The following is a 6,000-nucleotide window of genomic DNA, read 5'->3' on the forward strand; positions in this document are numbered from 1 at the left end:
GGCACTCTAACATTTGGGCAAACAAGCACCAACCCTGATACTGGCAAGGAAAAGTTATATGGGTGTTCATTTCTTTCTGAATTTGAATTTTCAAATTCCTGTAGTCACAGGAAGGAGATGAAATATTCTACGTAGGGTACCAGCCTTCCTGGTCTTAGAAGTGTATTCACATTATACTGTAGAAGACTGAGTGTGGCTCTTCCAAGAGTTTTTGTTTTAAATGAGGACCCAGAAAAGTGGAAGGGACTAATGCAAGGGAGGATCCCTTGATGACTGTCAGGTGATAGCCAGCATGAGCTGTCAGAGAAGGGAAGTGTTCCAGGGTCCCATTTTCCACTTCGAAGCTCAGTGGCCTATGTGAAGGCATTTGCTGCGCTTACCACTGTTTCATGACCCCACATACCTTCATATAAGCAGACACAGCTTCAGTCATCCATAGCTCCCTGAGGACTAGGCAATCCAAACAATTTCTCATCCAGCCTGACCCTCTTCATCACTATTTCCATACTTGCTAATTCTTATGACTCCTCATATTTAATCTCACAGACAATCTAAATTCTCAGATCCCCTAGGCAGCCGGTTACAGTATCCTGGAGAGGTTGGTTCTTGGAGCCTCATGTGTGAGATATAGGACAGGAGAATTGGACCATACCTTTCTTTCCTTAAGAATCATTTGTGTGGAACAAACATTGCTTTCCTGCTGCAACAGGGACCTCAGAAGGTGGCACAATGACCTGCATGTGTCTGGGGAAGTGAGGAGTCCTGTTGCTAAGAGTCAGAGTCCTGCTTCACTACAGGTTGGGGTAACTAGTACTTGAAGAGCAGCTTCCAGTTCTGAACTTCCTTCTGAGATTACCATACAGAAGGAGGCTAACAGTGGAAACTTTGCTGGGTCAGTGATGTGATGAGTAACTTATCCACAGGGATGAGTGTGCTAACACAGCCAAGGAGGGCTGACTCTTAATCCAAGTTTCTGGAGAAGAGGAGATCTTCATTAGCTAACATTTGACTTGAATGGTGCTCAGCTTTAAATTTGTTCTCTAAACTCGTGCTACAACTTAAGCACCATTATGAGGTTTTAGAATTGTGTAAACTTAAACCTACTAGGGGATTTAGAGGTGGTACCTTTGGGAGTGATTGATTAGGTGTGGTACTTTTGATTGTGGCTTTATAAGAAGCGAAGAACCAGCCGGGCACTGGTGGCTCACGCCTATAATCCTAGCTACTCAGGAGGCTGAGATCTGAGGATCGCGGTTCAAAGCCAGCCAGGGCAAGAAAATCTGTGAGACTCTTATGTCCAAAAAAAACCACTAGAAAACCAGAAGTAGTGCTGTGGCTCAAGTGGTAGAGCGCTCGCCTTGAGCTGAAGGGCATAGGGACAGCTCCCAAGCCCAGAGTTCAAACCCCATGACCAACCAAAAAAAAAAAAAAAAAAAGGGAAGAACCAGTGCCCTCTCTGTTTATCAGTGTGTGATGTCCTGCAGAAGTTTGTCAGAAAGCACGCCATCACCAGACCAGACATGGGCTACAACTCTGAGTAGAATATGTCTCTTTTTATAACTTACTTTGTCTGTGGGATCATGTTCCTGGTGACAGAAAATACGGTAGATGGATACTGGTAGAATGGTAGACCTGGGGTGAGAGAAGAGGAAATGAGGTAGAACTGCAGACAACACCGTGTGAATAAAAGAGACCAGATGAATATGGGGACTGCTGGGCCAGGAGAGGGCACAGAGTGGTAGAAGGGAAAACAACTTGGTTCTGGAAGAACCCATCAGAAATGTGGGTTTGCACAAACTCAACTGCCTGAGATGTAAAGAGCTGACCCCCTCCCCCAGGGGTAATTCACACTGTGCAATAAAAGAATGCATTGTGTGCTTTAATATGCATTTTTCTGATCCTTTCCAGATAGAGGAAAATAAAAAATGCAATCAATACATGTGGCAGAACATTACCTTTTGAGAGCTGTGGTGTGAGCAAATCCACATGAAAAATGCATAACTGAACAGCAATTGTCATTCCTGGGGTTTCATCAATTTAAGATGACTTTGTTGAATTCTCTACAGGAGTTTCTCTTTCATCACCTTTGGAAACATAAACCTGACAATCTGGTGTGATTCCAAGGGCAGTCCATGTTTGCTTCCAAGTGTTTTGGTTTCTTTATTACAATCCGAACTTGTGAATGCATACTTTTCTTCACTGAGTGGAGCATGGAGGTGATTAATGGCACTGAGTATACATGCGAGGTAGGCTTGTGTGAGCTTCATTAGTGCTCTAAGGGCCTGAGAAAAGCAGTGGTGGAGGCTGAGTTGTGACTTTGAACAGCTCAGGGCTTTTCTCTTCCTTGCATGCTGGTTTCTGGGATTTGTGGTCCAGGGTTCTGTCTTCTTAGAGGGCATGAGGACTGTGAGCTCCATAAAGTGATTGCTATAACAAAGGTGCCATCATCCCAGGAAACAAGCTTGAGTGACAAGAGCAGTGCCAGCCCTGCTTCCAAAGGAGAAGGAGTGGAAGCCATGATTCAAGTCTTAGAAAATTAGACATAGTGAAGCAAGAGCACTCTTTGGGGCTCCCTTTGAGACCCACTTTGCCACTTTTAATGTCATTGTTCTTGGTTTATTTTCTCCAGCTAGTCAACTCAGTTTAAAAAACCCCAGCATATTTGAGGTCAGAGGATGAAAGATCGGTCAATGACATCTCAGTTAGTGCACAATGGGTTGGCCATCTAAGGGCTGGTATTGGGTAGCTTTTCATATACCTTGACACTGATATAATTCAGTCTTTAAAAGAGGGAGAGACAGGATGGTGTAGAATCATAATCATTAGCTTCATGGTAAAGCTCAAATTGCCCAAGGGCAGGAAGAAGCAGTGTCTCATGGTAGAGGGGTATTGTTGAGCCTGGGGAGAAGGGGAAGACATGCTCTGGTTGACTTCCATCACAAACATGAACATTACAGAAAAGACGGGAAACATGCTTCCATTGCTCTGCCATTCAAGTGGGCCCCACCTTCTCTAAGATTCACAGTGACAGCAGACACCATCCCACTGCATGCTAGCAGGTGTCTACTCATGGGAGGGGGGAGGGTCTGGTTGAATACAGGCTTCTTGTCCTTAGCTGGAAGCATTTGAACTTGCCATGAGTAGAATGTTACTAGAGCATGCAGACTGTGTATTTAATGTCTATGAAATCAATGGTCACTGCACTAGCCATGTTGTCAGTGTTGGCAGCAGCCCCGGTCACTGAGAGCCTTATCTGAGCCTTACTCAATCGTGGCCATTTTTCTAAGCTTGGGAAAAGTTCAAAATTTCCCACCTATCTGGTCTTTGGTATTCATTGCCCATTGGCCTTCTAGCAAACTGAAGGAAAGCAAGTCTCTCCTGGATACCTGGAAATAGCAGCTGCAGTTTAGCAGCAATCTTATTTCCCACCCAACTAGGCAAGGAGCTCTGAGCATGGCCACCTTGTTTGGAGTATAGGGAAAGCACAGGGTCACCAGCAATCAAAAGAGAACATGAGTTAGTATTTCAATTATACTCAGCTCTGAGAGTGTTTATCAAATCTTATGAGTGGGTAGAATTATTAATAATGACCTTAGTCATCCTGCCCCTGGTCTTGTTTGTCAGTTAAATAGGGCTCAGCTGCAAAGGGCATTCCACATATTGGTGCTGGCTGCCCAAAGAAAACATAGCATGATGAAGTTAGAGAAGTGGGAAGTTTGAGATCAAACACACCTTGGCATTTCTAACCTTCCAGATTTCCTTTGACTGTAGTGAGACAGTGTTTACATACTCTCAGAATTATTTGTGCACCTGCCTGCAACAGGCTGAGCTCTGGGGTGCTGAGGACAGGACCATCTCTTAGAACCTAGCTCAGTAAATGTCTGTTAATTGAATAAATGCAGTATCTGCTGATCTCTTGGTGATTCCACCCTTTAATTAACTCACAAAGTATACCCATGCAGGTGGATCATACTGCCATTTCTACAATTAACACACTTACTAAGAAAAGAATCAGCCATTGAACATAGGCTTAGAATGCTTGTTAGCAGGCTCAAAGATTTTCCCCAGGAAGGTCTTAGTGATGGGCTACCTTTTATTACCTGTCTAGCAAATTACCCAAGTTCAAAGGCTGATTCCAGTTAGTCTGGATGAGGACTAGTCAGATGAGGAAACTACCCTTGGTTAGTGCCAGAATTGCCCAAAGAGCAGCCTTTTAGGAGGCAGATACCCTTCCCCGCAGCATATAGCACATAACCCCAATTCCCCAGGCCAAGGAACTTTCATTTGAAAGTAGAACCCAACAGATTCTAGAAAGTTTGGTTTCCAGGGATGCATTTGGAACTCCTGGTTTCTCTCAAAGACACACTTTCTCTTGGAGAAAAAAAATCCTTTCCTGAGTCTTTATAAGTACTTGTTGGATTGATACTGTGCAGTGTGACAGCAGAATTCTAAGATGGCCCAAAAGACCTGCTCCCCTGGTGCTTGGCTTCCTTCAGTCACTGAGGAAAACATGAAACTGGAAAATGATGCTGTGTGGAAATTCTGCAGAAGTAATTGAGGTCTCATGGCAGTTGGTTTTCAGATGCCCTCGGGCATGACCTAACCACAGGGGCTCTTTCAGTCTATCTACAGGCCACAGCCAGGCAAATTAGGGACTCAAAGCTTGAAGGGAATTTAACAGGAGGGAGGTTTTCTGCTATAGATGTGAAAAGGCAGGGTGTGGCCTTTAGAAGCTGGAAGAGGCCCCTGAGAACAGCTGGAGATGGGATATCAGTCCTAGAGCTATCAGGATATGGAGTGATCTCCAACCTGAATAAATTTGGAAGCAAATTCATCCCCAGTCAGTCTTCACCCCTTCTGAGACCCTGAGCAGAGAATCCAGCCACGGTGTGGTCCAGACTTTCAAATAGAAAGAAATGGAGACTAGTAGATGGGTGTTATTTTCATACTTAGTTTGTGGGAATGTGTTCACATACCTTGTGCTGGTGTCATTCACAGTGCTCTGATTGCTCAGGCAATGAACAACTAGCCTATTTGAAAGTGCTGGAAAACTTAGGGAGAAGAGGGACCACCAACAAAACGTGAAAAACACTATAGCAGAGATGAGTGAGTACCAGCTCCACGGGAATAAATAGGGACTTGGAAAATGCAGTCAAAAGGTGTTTATCCAGCCACCTGCTGGTGTTCACCCCTGTATTCCTAGCTACTTAAGAGGCTGAGATCTGAGGATCACTGTTTGAAGTCAGCCCAGGTAGGAAAGTCTGTGAGACTTTTATCTCCAATTAATTAATCATAGAAAAAGCCAGAAGTGACACTGTAATCCAAGTGGTAGAGTGCTAGCCTTGAGCAAAAGCTGCTTAGAGACAGTGCCCAGGCCAAGTTCAAGGCCCAAGATTGGCATAAAAAAGTTGTAAATCCAACATGCAAGGTCACTGGCAAAGTTGAGGGAGATTACTGGGGCACTCACTTACCTGTTTGAACATTCATTGATGTCCCTATGGCTTGCTCACACTATATCATAACCTTCAGGATTTGACAAAGGAAACAGATGAAACTTTCTAGAAAGTTCTGCCGTATCCAGGCTTGATTCTAGGAAAATGTTCTACATGGAGCAAAAGCAGCTTTGCTCTTCTGAGTACAAAAAGCTGCACACAGTTAAGTCAGCTTTGGTGGTAGTATTAGCCCAACCATTACCGATGTTATGTTATATCATTCACAAGCTAGCTGCCCAAAACATCTTTCATGCATTCAATCTCATTCACACAAAGGCCCCAAGAAGAATTTTCTTTTCTTTTCTCTTTTATCTTTTGGCCAATCCTGGGGTTTGAATGAGTTCAAGCCTAGGCGCTGTCCCTGAGCCTCCTGGGACTCAAGGCTAGTGATCTACCACTTGAGCTACAGTGCCACTTTTGGCTTTTTCTGAGTAGTTTATAATACTGGAGATAAGAGTTTCACAGACTTTCCTGCCCAGGATGGTTTTGAGCTATAATCTTCAGATCT

The sequence above is a fragment of the Dipodomys merriami genome, unplaced genomic scaffold (genome assembly GCF_024711535.1).
Source record: "Dipodomys merriami isolate MVZ:Mamm:240054 unplaced genomic scaffold, mDipMer1.0.p SCAF_7, whole genome shotgun sequence".
In the NCBI taxonomy this organism is placed as follows: Eukaryota; Metazoa; Chordata; class Mammalia; order Rodentia; family Heteromyidae; genus Dipodomys; species Dipodomys merriami.